The following is a 17,537-nucleotide window of genomic DNA, read 5'->3' on the forward strand; positions in this document are numbered from 1 at the left end:
TGAGTTGGTGGAGGGCTAGTGCACCAAGGGAATTTCCTCCCTGGAAAATAACTAACTAAAAATACAAACAAGAAGTCTCTGATCACGACTGATCAAGAGGCGACAACCAAGGATCGAACACAAGATATTGTACACATTGCTACATGGAAGGTAATGGGTGCAAATGACAAGGTGAAAGAGAGAGATATTGTTCAGGTGCTTGAGGGTGCAAAAATGGGCATATGTGGAATAAGTGAGACTGAATGGTGAGGTGAGAGTGTGAGAGAGTGGAAGTACACCAACTGCAAATTGACTTAGAACCTACACACAGAATTGCTATGAGGGAGTTGTCTGTCTCTGCTTTGTGTTTCCACCTCTACCAAGTGAATAGTTTGGGCAAGAAGTAACTGGCAACTCCTCTGGTGTTGGCGGCAGGTGATAAAACACTCAGCACGTCAGTGCTTGCCCAGAAGCAAGAGTGGGAGTATATGTTCCCGTCGCTCCGAGCTTGCAACTCCCTCTTTTTTCGTATGCATTACTGTTTGCCCTGTTATTTTCCTTGAGTCGAGCTGTCATGCCTGGAAAGTACTGCTCAAGAGATGAGAGGGTCCATATCATTGCATGGAGGCAAGATAATGTCCCTATTAACACGATTTGTGAACGTACTGGACGCACAAAATCGACCATTATGAAGATTCTTGATGCAGCGCCCGGCCTGCCACCTGATGTCGTACCAGAGCACAAGCATGGCGGTGGAAAGAAGAGGACGACTTCCAGAAATACAGATACGCTTCTGCAGAGGGAAGTAATCAAGAATCCTCAACTGACAGCAGCAGAACTGAAGCGAATGCATCCCCAGCTGTTACATCTCAATTTGAACTATCCAACACCGCTTGCAGAAGGAGCTGGGTTTGCCAAGCCACACCGCAGCCAAGAAACCACTTCTCACTGACCACATGAAGAAGCAGCACATTTAGTTTGCCAAGAAGTATTCACACTGGACATCGGATGAAAGGAGAAAAGTTATATTTTTGGATGAAAGCACATTTCAAGTGTTCCAGGTGCATTCTGCCAAAGTTCGTCATCTTGCCTCCCGTAATCGATATGACCCCGCTTACACGGTGCTCACTGTTAAGCACCCACAATCAGTAATAGTATGGGGGTGTTTCTCACGTGAAATGGGAAGGGGAGGCCTCTACTTTCTTCCTAAGAATTTGATGATGAATGGTGGCCAGTACATTCAAGTTCTGAAAGATCATTTGTTAAACTTTTTTGCTATTCACGGGTGCAACTTTTTCATGCACGATTCAGCTCCATGCCACAAGTCAAGAAAGGTGACAAAATGGCTTCAGGATAATCAGATTGACGTCCTCGACTAGCTTGGCAACAGTCTGGATCTAAATCCGATGGAAAACTGCTGGGCAAAGATGAAGAAAATTATGACAAAGAAGACACCCAATCTGGACCACCTCAAGACTGAACTGACAAATGTTTGGTGCAAAGATGTCCTTACATTACTTTAGAGATCTAAGTGATTCCATGCCAAAATGCATCCAACTGATCCTGAAAAACAAGGGAAACATGATTTCATATTAATGAATGGCATTTCATGAACAAACATTGTGATATACTTTGATTTCTGTGTTTTTTCATACCTTGTGAGGGGAGGTCCTAAAGTCAATTTGCAGTAGCTAGCTGCATGGATGGGGTATATGTGAGGGAGAAGGTGAAAATGAAAGGGCAAAAGATGGAATATGTATTGTTGTCTGGATGAGATGGAGGGAGAATATAAGAGATTATGGATATGTTGGCTCAAGGATTGTGGGTATGACTGAAAGTAAGACTACAAATATAGGTGATTGTGTATGCCTATGCGCCAACACAAGATCGTACAAGTAGAGCAAAAGAAGAGTTCTCGGCAAATGTGGAAGTGTGCATGGAAAAGTCTGAAAGGAATGTGAGAGTGTTTTTGATTGGAGATAGGAATGAAAAAGTAGGGAATGTGAAGGTGAATGGAGTAGTTGATGAGTGGAGTGTGCCTGTAGAAATGGATGAGAACAGCAGTACTCTAGTGTACATTTGTGGGGGGAGAGGGTTGGTGATAGCTAATACCCTCTTTAGACACAAAGTGACCCAAAGATATAAGTGACAAGAAGTGATGAGAAGCGTGGGTGGCGAACTGAATGAGCATAAGGCAATGAGTGATTAAGTGTGTGTGCATGACAGAACAAAAAGGTGTGTAATGCATGCAAAAGCATACAGAGGTTGGGGGAGTGGACTTTCTGACCACCATGTGGTAATGGTGAAAGCCAAGGTTCAAATGCAATGAAAGACTAGAAGGAGGGAAGGACAGGAAGAAGCAGTCCATACAAGGAGGGTAGCAAGGTTGCAAGAGGATGGAAAAAAGGCAGAATATAGGAGAGAGGTGGAGGAATGGTTGGATACTGTATATAAGATTTGGAGCAGATGGGGGAGGTGGAGGGTGTGTGCAAGATATTCGCAGTAGAAGTTGGTGCCACATGTGAGGTGGTGTGTAGGATGAAGAGAAGATGAAAGGGAGTGCAAGGAACAGCATGGTGGAATGAAGAGGTGAGACAAACTGTGATTCAAACGAGGAAAGCATTTAGTGAGTGGATGGGAACAAGGGAAGTAGTGGAGGAAGTTGGGAGACAGACGAGTGAGTTATACGTAGAGAGGAAGAGAGAGGTGAAAAGATTATTAAGAGAGGGTAGGAAGAGAGTGGATAAGGAACTTGGAAGAAATCTGAAAGTAAAGTGGAGGGAATGTAAGAAAATATTTTGGAAAGAGGTAAAGAGCATTACACAGGATGATAAAGAAGTTAATCAGAGTGTGAAAGATAAAAATGGTGAAGAGGGGAGAAAAAGTGAGCAGATGGAAAGAACACTTTCAGGAAATGTTAAACACGGGGAATGAAAGTGATGCGAGCATTAGTGGCTGGGGAATGGCTTTGAGAAGGAGGGAGGTGAGAAGAGTGGAAGAAATCAGTAAGATGGAAGCAGTGTAAGCTATGATGAAAGTCAAAATGGGGAAAGCCCCAGGAAGTGATGGAGTGTGTGGTGAAATGCTGAAGCATGGGGGAGAGATAGTAGTACAATGGATGTGGAAGATGTGCAGATTGGCCTGGGAGGAAGGTAGAGACCCAGAAGATTGAAAGTCAGGTATAATTGTTCCCCTGTACAAAGGAAATAGGGAAAAAGAAGTTTGTGTGGTGATCAAAAGGGCATTTATCTTAGAGTAGACTAACAGAAGTGTATGGCAGGATACTTATTAACAAGGTTGGGGAAATAACAGAAGAATTAGTTGGTCTCTGTGGTAGGTGGGGCCACTCACCATCCACTCACTCAATGTAGTGCTGCTCTCAGGTGTCTGCCGTGTCCTCTCCTCCATCCTTCTTTCCTTCCATCTTCTTCTATCTTTCTTTCCTTCATTCTTTCCTCGTCCCTCTGCCTACGGGTGACTTTACACTCCCTCTTCTGTCTTTCATTCCTTCATTCTTTCCTCTTCCTTCTGCCTATGGGTGACTCTACACTGAGTGACAAGCCAAATGGTTTCCTGTACACCAGAAAACCATTTACTATGCTGGGTTGTAACCATATAACCAAATTTTGGCACCTGGTGGTTTAGTGGGTAATTACTGTGCTCCAATCGGATTGAGCCGGTGAAGGTTTATATCCAAGGGGTGGTTGGGGTTTATTGCTCATGTAATGCCACTCAGGGATGAGTGAGGTTGGTCACTCTCATCTTAAATGTCAGGACCAACTGCCTAGCCCTGGGCTCCTACACTCCTCATGGGGCAACGTAGGATTGGATGATGGATGGATGGATGGTGACGAACAAGGAGGTTTTAGGAAGGGAAGAGGTTGCATAGATCAGATATTCATTCGTAGGTCATTATTCGAAAATTTCTAGAGATGGGAAAGAAGTTGTATGCTGCCTTCATGGATTTGGAGAAAGCATATGACAGGGTGGATAGACGAGGAATGTGGAATATATTACAAGTAGATGGAGTACAGTGTCACCTCCCTGTGGTGGGGGACACACAATCTGGCCGCACTACGGGGTGGTACTACTACTTTACGGCCAGGTTGTGTTAGGAAGAATACTGCCACTGTATTCCCTGCGTGTCGTAAAAGGCGACTAAAAGGGGCGGGGTGAGGAGACTAGGGATCCCCTCCTCTGTTTCTTAGTTCCTAAAAAGAGACAGGCCAGGGAAAGTGATGGGGGATTAAGTTATCCCTGTACCCTGAAGACTGGGTCTATGAATAGGCGTGGATGTAATACGATTGAGGCTAAAAGGGAGGAGATTGGGAGAATGTTTGTGAGAAGAAAGTTGGATGTGTTAGCTCTGAGTGAAACGAAGATGAAAGGGAAGGGTGAGTCTATGTTTGGAAGTGTGAATGGAAAATTGTCAGGTGTTGATAGAGGAAGGGCAAGAGAAGGTGTGGCCTTGTTAGTGAGTCCGGAAGTACAGCAGTGTGTGACTGAATGGAAGGAGGTGTCATTGAGACTGATGTGGGTGAAAACGAAATGTGAATGTGAGGTGAGGGTGTTTTTGAGTGCATATGGGCCTGGTAGTGAAAGGGATGAAGAAGAGAGGGAGTCTTTCTGGAATGATGTTGATGAGTGTCTGCAGAGTTTTGGAGTGAATGTGAATGTGGTAATGATGGGAGATCTGAATGCTAGAGTGGGAAATATAGCAGTTGAAGTTGTAGTTGGTATGCATGGTGTGCCTGGAAGAAATGAAAATGGGGAACGAATGATAGGGATGTGTGTTGAGCGAGAGATGGTGATTGGAAATACTCTGTTTGAAAAGAAAGATATTTATAAGTATACATGGGTGAGACAGGAGGGTGGATGGGTTGTTGATAGAGCATTGATGGACTATGTAGTTGTGTCCAGGAGTGTAATAGGAAGATAGTTGGATGTGAGAGTTCTGAGAGGGGAGGGTGGAGGTATGTCTGACCAATACCTGGCAGAGGGAAAGTTAAGAGTAGGTAAGAGATGGGTGAGAGCTAGGAGGGTTAGGTATGGCGGGGAGATTTTGAGAGTGAGTGAGTTGGAAAAGAGAGAGAAAATGATAGAGTATCAGGAGAAATTGAAAGATGAGTGGAACGCAGTGAAAGATCAGGAAAATGGCAGTGTGGAGGAGCAATGGCAGTTATTTAAGAGTGCTGTGGTGGGGCATGCAGAAGAGGTGTGGGTGGTGGTATAAGAAAAGGAAGTGAATGGTGGTGCGAGAAAGTATGGCTGTGGCTAAGAAGAGATGTGCATATGAAGTGTGGCTGCAGAGGAAGGATGAGGTGTCATATGAGAGGTATAAGGAAAGGAGGAATAGGGCATGAAGGGCTGTGTGTGATACTAAAGTGGCAGCAGATGAGAGGTGGGGTAGGCGGCTGACTGACAATTTTCAACAGAAGAAGAAAATGTTCTGGAAGGAGGTGAAAAGGGTGCAAAAGGGAGAGTCTCGGAAGGAAGAGCGAGTAAAAGCAGAGGATGGAAGGATGTTAATTGAGATGGATGCAGTAAGGAAGAGATGGGCAGAGTATTTTGAAAGATTGTTAAATGTGGAGGAGGAAAGGGTGGCCGAGATTGTCCCGGATGGAAGGGTGCAAGGAATAAATGTGTTAGGAGAGTTGATTCTTTGATCACAAAGGAGGAAGTGCAGGAGGCAGTAAAGGACATGAAAAAAGGGAAAGCTGCAGGTATGGATGAGTGTGCTGTGGAATGCCTGAAGGGTGGTGGAGCGACTATTGTTGACTGGTTTGTAAGATTGTTGAATGTGTGCTTTGTGAAAGGTATGGTGCCATTTGACTGGGCAAGTGCTTGTGTGGTCATGTTGTATAAAGACAAGGGTGATAAGTATGAATGTACTAGCTTTGGGGGTATAAGTCTGTTGAGTGTTGTAGGGGTGTACGGTAGAGTGTTAATTAAGAGAGTTAGAGAGGGTACAGCAGGAGTGATTGGTGATGAGCAGTGTGGCTTTAGGAGAGGGATGGGATGCATGGATCAGGTGTTTGCTGTGAGACAAGTGTGTGAAAGTATTTATGGAAAGGCAGAGACATGTTTTGGGCATTCATGGATTTAGAGAAAGCGTATGATAGAACTGATAGGGTGGCTTTGTGGACTGTTTTAAGATTGTATGGACTTGATGGTAGGTTACTGAAAGAGATGAAAAGTCTTTATGTAAATAGTATAGCGTGTGTAAGAGTGGGAAATACTGTGAGTGATTGGTTTCCCGTGAGAGTGGGGCTGCGGCAGAGATGTGTGACGTTGCCTTGGTTGTTTAATATTTATATGGATGGTGTTGTACGGGAGGTGAATGTAAGAGTTTTAGGTGGAGGTCTGGTGAATGTTGATGGTAGAGAGTGGAATCTGAAGCAGCTGTTGTTTGCAGATGATAATGCACTGGTGATTCAGAGGAGAGATTAAGACAGTTGGTAGAGGAGTTTGGAAGGGTGTGTGAAAGGAGGAAATTGAAAGTAAATGAGAATAACAGTAAAGTGATGAAGTATACGAGGTCGGTAGATGGTAGGGGGATGAATATTGTTTTGAATGGTGAATTGCTTGAGGAGGTAGAGTGTTTTAAGTATTTAGGATCACATGTTGCTGTGGATGGAAGAATAGATGCAGAAGTGATGTTTAGAATGAATGAAGTAGGAAAAGTGCTGGGAGGAATGAAAAAAGTGTTTAGATGTCGTTCACTTAGAATGCATGTAAAGAGAAGGCTGTATGAGGGTGTTGTGGTACCGACTGCATTATATGGGGCTGAAACATGGAATATGGGTGTAGCAGAGAGGAAAAGTTTGATTGTAATGGAGATGAGATGTCTGAGGGGTATGTGTGGAGTGACGCGTATGGATCAAGTGAGTAATGATGAAGTGCGAAGGAGAACTGGAGTTGTTCGGGAGATGGCTGATTGAATTGAGCAGAGGGTGTTGCAATGGTCTGGGCATATGGAGAGAATGAATAATGAGCGATTGGTGAAAAAGATAACTACATCTGATGTGAGAGGTGTAAGGCTGAGAGGAAGACCATGAAAAGGATGGATGGACAGTGTGATGAGAATGCTGGATGTGAAAGAGATGTCTGTTGAGCAAGGAAGAGTGGCTGTGCATGACAGAAAAAAATGGAGAGAAATTGTGAATGAATAAATGATGACGCAGCCCTGGGGGGATAATCTCCCGCATTTGGTCTGATCAGCTAGTCAGGTCAGGTGCGGGTAAGGGGATGGGTCTATTATGATATGGCAGGGGTAAATCAGCTCTGCTCTCAGACCCTGTTGTGTATGTCACTGATTGCACTACGCAGTTGACCCTCGTGCGGTGTGGTGTGGTGAGGATCTGTCCCTTCTCCTTTTGGGGGGCTAAGATGCGAATGAATGTGTTTGAATGGATAAGTAAATGGGGAGTGTGTCGTCTTGTCTCAGCTACCTCCCTTTCCTTGGGGGAAGCAGCCTAGGTATATAGAATAGATAGAATAGATGGGAAGTTGTTGAATGCCGTGAAGATCATGTATGAGGAGACTAAGGCTGCAGTGCACGAGGATAGTAAACTGAGTGAATTTTTACATTTAAATATTGGACTGAAACAGGGATGTGTCATGTCTCCATGGTTATTCAGTCTGTATAGGCTATTGATGGGGTTATAAAAGAGAGACAAGGTAGGCCAGTGGATGTCGGAACGGCTTTAATGAGAGAGGACAGCACTCGGAAACTCCCTGTGCTATTGTTTGCAGACGATACTGTATTGTTAAGGCAAAGGGAAAGTGCAAGACTTGGTGAATGAGTTCGGATGAGTGTGTAAGAAACCAAATCTAAAGGTGAATAGGAAAAGTAAAGTTATGGTATTTGAGAGAAATGAAGTCACTGAATGTACAGTGAGGTTGGATGATGAGGAAATGGAAAATGTAAGTGCATCTGAGTACGTGGATAATGTGATGAGAAAGGGTGGAAGTTTGCGAGGGTGATGTTATTAAAAGGGTACAAAGAGGAAGAATGGTTGCTGGTTCTTTGAGAGCTATTTACATCTATCTATCTACAGTATATACCTAGGCTGCTTCCCCCAAAGAAAGGGGGGTAGCCGAGACAGGACGACACACTCCCAATTTACTCATCTGCTCAAATACATTCATTCGTGTCTTAACCCCAAAGGGGAGAAGGGACAGATCCTCATCGAACTGTACCGCACGAGGGTCAACTGCGCAATGCAATCAGCAACATCCGCAGCAGGGCCCAACAACAGAGCTGGTTTACCCCTGCCACATCATAACAGACCCATCCCCTTACTCACACCTGACCTGATCAGCTGATCAGACAAATGTGGGAGAATATCCCCTCAGGGCTGCATCATCATTTATTCACAATTTCTCTCTGCTCATTTCTATCACGCACAGCCACTCTTCCTTGCTCAACAGACATCCTTCTCGCATCCAACGTTCTCTTCACGCTGTCCATCCATCCTATTCATGGTCTTCTTCCCAGCCTTACACCTCTCACATCAGAACTAGTTACCTTTTTCACCAATCACTCATTATCCATTCTCTCCATGTGCCCAAACCATCGCAACACCCTCTGCTCAACTCAATCAGCCATCTCCAGCACAACTCCAGTTCTCCTTCGCACTTCATCATTACTTACTTGATCCATCCGTGTCAATCCACACATACTCCTCAGACACCTCATCTCCATTACATTCAAACTTTTCCTCTCTGCTACACCCATATTCCATGTTTCAGCCCCAAATAACGCAGTCAGTATCGCAACACCCTCATATAGCCTTCTCTTTTCATCCGTTCTAAGCGAACGACATCTGAGGAGGCGGTGGCTCATCAGTAGAAGTGGCCAGCGGTCCTACCATACCCAGGTTCAAATCCCCGCTGGGGCAGAGAACAGTTTAAGGATTTGAATTACATGTAAAGTAGACTTTACCGATCTACCAGAAGACCCGCCGACATGTCGTAAAAATACCCTCGCTAATACCAATACACCAGTCCTGTATGAGACAGCCCTAACATGTATTCAATTTGGATGGTGGGTGTTTGTGCCGAAGTGGTGACATGTAGAGGTGTATGATATGTAGGACGACTACTGGGCCTTGGGAGCAGGCTGTGAAGCCTATGCCCAGAGTAGAACACACACACAAAAAAAAAAAAAAACTTTCTTCATTCCTCCCAGCACCTTTCCTAAACTTCACTTCTGCATCTATTCTTCCATCCACAGCAACATGTGACCCTATCTACTTAAAACACTGTACCTCCTCAAGCAACACTGTTCAAAATGTAATCCCTCCAATACCCGACGTAATAGAGCCATAGGCAGGTCTGGATAGTGGTCCTGTCCGGATATTGGGCCCCAGCTGATGGACTTGTAATTATGGACCCTAACTCAGAGAAACACCTATAAAACTCCCTCTGGACATGCATAGCACCTATTTAAGACCCAAATCACACCAATAAGGCACATAAATGACTGAAATAAATGCAAAAGAAGCATAAAATGAGGTTTTTGAGGTAGGTTCATACAATATTCAACATTCTGGTTACTGGCTCCTGGACTGGTACTTATGGACCCTAACCTAGCCTAACTCAGAAAAACACCTTCCTACTTCACATGCATAGCTCCTAACACCCTATTCACACCAATAAAGGACGTTAAAGAGTGAAATGAGGTGTTTGAGGTAAGTATAGTATGGAAAAAAGTACAGTATGAAACATTTTGCCTACTTACTGCAAGTCCATGGCCATCTCAATGAAAAACCACCTCCTCTCGGACTCTGACAGCAGGAAGGTTTTCCTGAAGCACTTGCAGTACACTGTTCATGAAGTCTTGCACTGAACTTAGTCAATCGCACGCAGAAGTCCGTTCTCTTCACAGTGCGCACTCGTCTAACTTATGCTCCATTGTAACTTACTAAGTGTTGCACTCTGCACTTTAACTTTTCCCACTCTTCTAACCATTTTCTAAAGCAAAAACAAACAAGTCTATTTATGTTAAATTTAGTTCAAAAATTGTCTTTTCACTCACAACTGTAAATCCTTAACACAACACACTGTTTCTTTCACTGCACAACACTGTAAATTTCCGTGTGGTCTAGTGGAGAAGTTCTTGCTGTTTAATCACTGTCAGAGTCCGAGAGTATCACTGCCAGGCGACCTAGGGGTGCGTCGCTGGGTCGTGGTGATGGCGTACCCACTGCAGTCGACTCTGAAGATAGACGCAAACTCACGTCGAGCGGTGACTCCACCGTGGCTGATGTGCTGGGCTGTGGCTCGGAGCATGAGGGCCTGTCTTGGGGAGGCAACGGAGTGGAGCCAGGCCTGGGCACAGCGGGGGTCACGGGCCTGAAAAAAACTGTCAATCGTTGATTGATGCAAGGAACGACGATTCTGACGATTGATGATGCGCTGCCTGAAAGCACGCACTTCCTCCACAAGTCCCAAGGGCCCCATCTCCCTGTCGCAGTCCGGGTGTTCCAGGTAGTCGAGAACGAACTCTAGGTGTTCCCGGAGTGCGCTCAGCTTGGGGATGGCTGGAGTAGTGTCATGCTGAGAGGAATCCGCATCATCGTTGCCGTCCTCGTCGGAATCTTCAAGCTGGGTACTGACACCTGCAACTGAAGATGCGAATTCGATATAAGACAATGTTTGACACCAAGGATCGCCCTCGTTGTCATCCAACCACTCACGCACATCATCCAGATCAACATCATCGCCATGCGTACGCAGACGTGCATGGAAGTCATCCACATCAAAACCTAGGAAATCGTACTCCACATCCGTTCCGAGAAGCAGACGAGACCAACCATTTTTTAGAGTCTTGACAGGGACTTCCTTCCATGCACTGGCCCAGTTGTAATTGCAGACTTGATGTTGTAGCGGCGAAGGTTTTCCAAAGTCCACTGGCCTCGCGTGTCCCGTCCCTCCCTGTGCTCGTCCTCGTCCTCGAGAACAACCATCACCTCGTCCAGGAACTTCCTTCGGTATAGGCGCTTTGTTGCCACGATCGCTCCTTGGTCAATTGGTTGGATGAGAGCAGTCGTATTAGGTGGCAGAAACATGCACCTAATCCGGCCATTCTCAGCCACCAAGTCCTTGTTACACGGGTGGGCAGGTGCATGGTTGAGGAGAAGGAGGGCCTTTACCTGGTCGCGCAGGATTCCCAGTGTCTTCGTCTGGTAATGTATGACCTCCTTGACGAAGTGACGGTGGAACCAGTCTTTGAAGATCTGGGCTGTAAACCATGCCTTCAAAGAATGGTACCAGATGACAGGAAGGACATCCATCACCCCACGAAGACACCGAGGCTGCTTTGCACGGCCAACAATAACGGGCTTAAGCCGGTGCATGCCATTAGCATTGGCACAACACAAAGCAGATACCCGTTACTTGGAGTGCTTGCGGCCAGGTACACGCTTCTCCGTCTCCTCGGCTAGAGTGTTCGTTGGCAAAGAGTGATAGAATAAACCTGTTTTGTTAGCACTGTGGACTTCACCGAGAGTGAGGCCCTCCCTGTCGACCAAGCCCTTCACCTTGTGCCGAAACTCGTCAACTCCATCCTCGTTAGCGTCCAAAGCTTCACCATGAGCTTTACGGTTGATAAGGCCATGGCGTAACCTGAACACGAAGAGCCAACCCTCGGATGCCTTGAAGTCTAGGGCGTCGTGAAGCCTGGCGAACTTCTCAGCAGCAGCTTTCAGTTCCATACCACGTACCATCACACCAGCAGCACATTGCTGTCGATACCAAATCAAAGTGGAGCGGTCGACTTCAGCAAACTTGGGAGTAAACATCACCTTCCTCTCCACGTTACGTCTGCTTCTCGACGAGAAGTCAGCTGTGTACTGCATGAGTTTGTCTCGGGATCTCTTGATATCGAACAAAGTAGATCGGGCCACGTTGAACTCGCGGAGGATGCGGGAAGAAGACTACCCCGCATCTACTTTCTCCAATATCTCCCGTTTCTTCTTCAGAGTCAACACCACTCTCTTCCTCTTCTCAGGCGGCGAGGCCATCATCACACACACTAATATGAGGCACGAGAGCAGCAGGAGTGCCTGCAGCAGGTAAGGAACCACCACAAAAGTGAGCACGTGGGCAGCCATGACAACGAGCGTGCACTCACGGCGAGAGACAAGCAGAAAGTGGGGAGGATGCAGAGGCGCTCTATCGAACGTCGGAGGAATGACGCGCCACAACAAACCTGTCCCGCACCGCGCGCGGCAAGTTCATATTACGAACGGGAAAAATTCTTTTTTTTTCGAATTTTTTGCAGTTTTCGGACCATTTTGGGAATATTGGATCCCGGGACAATTATGTCCGGTTAGTGGGGATGTTCGGATATTGGGCGTTCGGATATTAGAGGGATTACTTTCATCCTCGTACCATCTACCAACCTCGTGCACTTCATCACTTTACTCTTATTCTCATTTACTTTCAATATCCTCCTTTCACACACCCTTCCAAACTCCTCTACACCTCTTTGAAAGCAGTGATAAGAAACAGGGAAAAGAGCAGGGAAGTAAGAAAATTGCTGCAAGACAGTATTGTGATACCAACTCTTAATGTATGGAAGTGAAGCTTGGACTTTGTTGGAAGGACACAAGTAAGGAGCAGTGGAAATGAGTTATTTGAAAGGAGCATGTGGCGTTACATGGAGAGACAGACTGACAAAGAAGGAAGGGAAAGAGCATTGTGGTGTGGATGTGTTAGAAAGCATTAGGAGAAATACACTCAAGTGTTTGGCCATGTGGAGAGGATGGAGAGTGAGAGACTAATGAGGAAGTGTTATGTTAGTGAGGTGGAGGAAGGGGAAGGCCAAGGATGAGATGGAGAAATGGAGTGAGAGGTATATGAGAGAGGGTGTGTGTGAGCTGGGAGCAGGGCAGTAAAATGGTAGGGGACTGGGTGACATGGAGGTGATTTGTTTGTGGCCACCCTTATGGGATTAAGGCATCTGGCAATAGACAGACATATAAAAAAATAGTTGCTATTTCATTTCCTATACCTACTGGTGGATCAGCAGCTGCTCTCCTAGGGAGAAGAATTAGGTTAAGATGGGAGAAACACAGCATTACTGCATTTCAGTTTCAGGCCAAATTTTCCTTGATTTTATTTGTCATGATCCTTATAGGCCCAATTACAACAGCAGATCTGTCTCAACATATGGACAACATATCCCTAATAGCTTTCTGTATCTTTTCTGTTGTACCATAAGTGATTTAGGACAGGCATACCTCAGTTTAACAATGCAATTGGTTAAGTAAAAACCCATCATTAGGTGGGGTATCGTATCTCGGGGTAGATTTAACATGTAATGTATAGGGATGCGTTTTGGGGCCTTGGGTTTCCCCCCTCAACCAAGTCCTACACCCACCCAATTGAGTCAAAAAAACAAATAAATAAAAAAAAATAAACCAATCTAAATGGTCTAACAGCCGTAAAAGAAGCTATCCTAAGCCTGAAACCAGTGCCCAACTCGCTTGTACCCAGTCAAGGTCACTAGAGAATGTGATCGACTTGTATCCAAACTCAGCAGAGAAGAAGCAGCAGCACTGTATACAATCCCACCATCAGACAGTCCCATGACAATGAAATAAACATCTGTTATGCACAATTACAACATATGAATGATGCAGAATCGTCCAAGGTGAGAATTGTTATGACGATGAATCACTGATGTTTTGACGGGGAATTCTCTTGGACGGGGAATGCGATCAATGATGCGATCAGGACAGCCTTTTCAACGGCCCCTCTTTATGTTGTTTTTGTTAGCTACTGTTCTGGTTGCTAAGCTCCTTTATTTTCTTCTCTCTTATTTTCCAACATCTATGAACTGCCCGAAATGTAAACACATGGCTTATCAATCGATGATGCGATTGGGATAGCCTGTTCAAAGGCCCCTCTTTATGTCCTTTAAGTTGCTGTTCTGGTTGCTGAGCTCCTTTATTTTGTTCTCCATCATTTTCCAACCATTATTTAGAAATTCCTTTGTATTTTCAGCATTTTCCCTTGAACATCCCGAATGTAAACACGATTTATCGATTGATGATGCGATCCCAATAGCCTTTTCAATGGCCCCTCTTTAACCTGATTGCTGCTACGTACATCATATGAAGAATAGCATGCGACTGCTACGTACATTGTATGATCAGGCTTTTTTTTTTTTTTTTTTCTTTATAGGCGCGCTGCATTTTTCACCCAAATGTCCATGAATAGCAAACCACAGCCAAATTAAGGTAAGTGATGAACTCATATTTGGTTTTCCTATTCTTTTCCATGCACTCTTTCATTTATAAGAGGAAAAATTATTTTTGAGGAAAAAAAAAAAAAAGGCCTTTTTTTTTGTGCATGGGGGGATCAACCATGAAACCTAATGCTGCACTTAACGGGTTAAGTTGTTTTAGCTACTGTTCTGGTTGCTGAGCTCCTTTATTTTCTTCTCTCTTATTTTCCAACATTTATTTAGAAAATCTGTTGTATCTGCAAAGTGTTTTTCATTGAACAGCCCGAATGTAAACACATGATTTATTGATGTCACAGTTTTCATCTATCTATCTATTGACAGACGCCTCAATCCCGTTTGGGGTGGCCACAAACAAATCGCCTCCAAGTCGCCCTGTCCCCTGCCATTTCACTGCCCTGCTCCCAACTCACACCCCCCTCTCTCATATACCTCTCCTCCCCATCCCTCCACCTCATCCTCGGCCTCCCCCTCCCTCTTCCCCCCTCCACCTCACTCACATACACTCTCTTCGTCAGTCTTTCACCCTCCATCCTCTCCACATGGCCAAACCACCTCAAGTGTGTTCCTCATAACGCTTCCTATCACATCCACATCCACACCACAACGCTCCTTTATATCCTCATTCGTCAGCCTGTCTCTCCACGTGACTCCACAGGCTCCTCTTAAATAACTCATTTCCACTGTTCTCACTCTTGACTTGCGTCCTTCCAACAATGTCCAAGCTTCACTTCCGTACGTTAGAGTTGGTATCACAATACTGTCATGTAGTAACTTTTTCACCTCCATGCTCACTTCCCTGTTTCTTATCACTGCTTTCAAAGAACCAGCAACCTTTCTTCCCTGCTGTACCCTTTCAAGCACTTCACCCTCCAAACCTCCATCCTTACTCATCACACTACCCAAGTACTTAAACGTACTCACATTTTCCAATTCCTCACCATCCAACCTCGCTGTACATTCACTAACTTCACTTCTCTCAAAGACCATCACTTTACTCTTCCCTACATTCACCTTTAGATTCCGTTTCTTACACACTCTCTCAAACTCATCCACCAAGCCTTGCAGCTCCCCTTCGTCTTCACTCAACAACACAGTATCATCTGCAAACAACAGTACAGGGAGTTTCCAAACACTATCCTATCTCACCAGGGCCACTCCATCCACTACCCTACCTTGTACCTCTTTTATTACCCCATCCATGTACAGATTGAACAACCATGGAGACATGACACATCCCTGTTTCAAACCAACTTTCAAAGGGAAAAATTCACTTAGTTCACCATCCACACACACTGCAGCCTTCGCACCATCGTACATACTCTTCACAGCATTCAACAACTTCCCATCTACTCCATATATTCTTAACACTTACCACAATCCTTGTCTATCCACCCTGTCATATGCTTTCTCCAAATCCATGAAAGCCGCATACAACTTCTTTCTTTTCTCTAGAAACTTTTCCACTAAAGATCTAAGAATGAATATCTGATCTACACAACCTCTTCCCTTCCTAAAGCCTCCCTGTTCTTCTCCAACTAATTTCTCTGTTCTTTCTCTAACTCTGTCTATAAGTATCCTACCATACACTTTTCCTATTATACTAAGAAGACAAATGCCCCTATGATTACCATACACTTCTTTTTCCCCTTTTCCTTTGTACAAGGGAATAATTATACCTGACATCCAATCCTCCGGGACTCTACCTTCCTCCCAGGCCAATCTGCACATCTTCCACATCCATTCTACTACTATCTCTCCCCCATGCTTCAGCATTTCACCACACACTCCATCAATTCCCGGGGCTTTCCCCGATTTAACTTTCTTCATTGCTTCCACAACTTCTATCCTACTGATTTCTTCCTGTCTTCTCACCTCCCTCCTTCTCCCAGCCATTCCCCAGCCACTTATACTCGCATTACTTCCATCCTCTACGTTCAACAATTCCTTAAAGTGTTCTCTCCATCTGCTCACTTTTTCTCCCTTCTCCACTAGTAATCTACCATTTTTATCTTTCACTCCCCTGCTAACTTCACTTCCACCCTGTCTTACTCTTTTCACTTCTCTTCAGAACATTTTCTTACAGTCCCTCCACTTTACACTCAAATTCCTTCCAAATTCCTCATCCACTCTCTTCTTACTCTCTCTTACTAATCTTTTCACCTCTCTCTTTCTTTCCACATATAACTCTCTCTTCCGCCTCTCAACTTCTTCCACGCCCCTATTTCTCATCCATTCATTGTATGCTTTCTTCTTTTGTGCCACAGCCTGTTTCACCTCTTCAGTCCACCACGCTGTTCCTTGCACCCCCCTCCGTCTTCTCTTCCTCCCACACACCACATCACATGCTGCACATATTTCTTTTGTAAATATCTTACACACACCTTCCACGTCTCCCATCTGCTCCAATTCATATTTGCCCAATCGTTCCTCCACTTCTCTCTTATACTCTGCCTTTTTCTCATCCTCTTGTAACCTTTCCACTCTTCTTGCAACTACTCCTTCCTCTCGTCTTTCCCTTCTATTCCTCCATCTTACTTGCATTCTAATTCTGGCCACCACCAAGTAGTGGTCAGAAAGTCCACCCCCCCAACCTCTATACACTCTTGCATCCTTTACACATCTTCGCATCCTTTCATCCACACACACATAATCAATCATTGCCTTCCTTTCATTCAGTTCACCACCCACCCTTCTCATCACTCGCCATGTATACCTGTGGATCATTTTATGCCTGAAGAGGGTATTGGCTATCACCAACCCCCTCCCAGCACAAATGTCCACTAACGCACTCCCATTCTCATCTATCTCAGCAGGCACACCCCACTCACCAACTATTCCATCCACCTTCACATTCCCAATTTTACCATTCATATCACCAATCAAAAACACTCTCTCATTCCTTCCAAACTTTTCCATGCACACTTCCACATTTGTCCAGAACTCTTCTCTCACTCTTCTAGCACGATCTTGCATTGGTGCATACACACACACAATCGCCCACATTTGTATTCCAACTTTCAACTTTACCCACACAATCCTTGACCCAACTGATCCATACTGTCTTATGCTCTTCTTCCATCTTTTACTCACAACTATACATACTCCTTCCTTTGCCCTCTCATTCTCACCTACTCCTGCACATATACCCCATCCATACTCCCATTCTCTCACACTTTCTCCTTTCCATTTTGTTTCAGTTATTCCACATACATCCACTTTCGCACCCTCAAGCACCTGGACAATCTCTCTCTCTTTCACCTCATCATTCGCTCCTCTTACATTCCATGTACTCATTACG

Source organism: Coenobita brevimanus, chromosome 2 (genome assembly GCF_032717465.1).
Source record: "Coenobita brevimanus isolate Jiangsu-jjx chromosome 2, ASM3271746v2, whole genome shotgun sequence".
In the NCBI taxonomy this organism is placed as follows: Eukaryota; Metazoa; Arthropoda; class Malacostraca; order Decapoda; family Coenobitidae; genus Coenobita; species Coenobita brevimanus.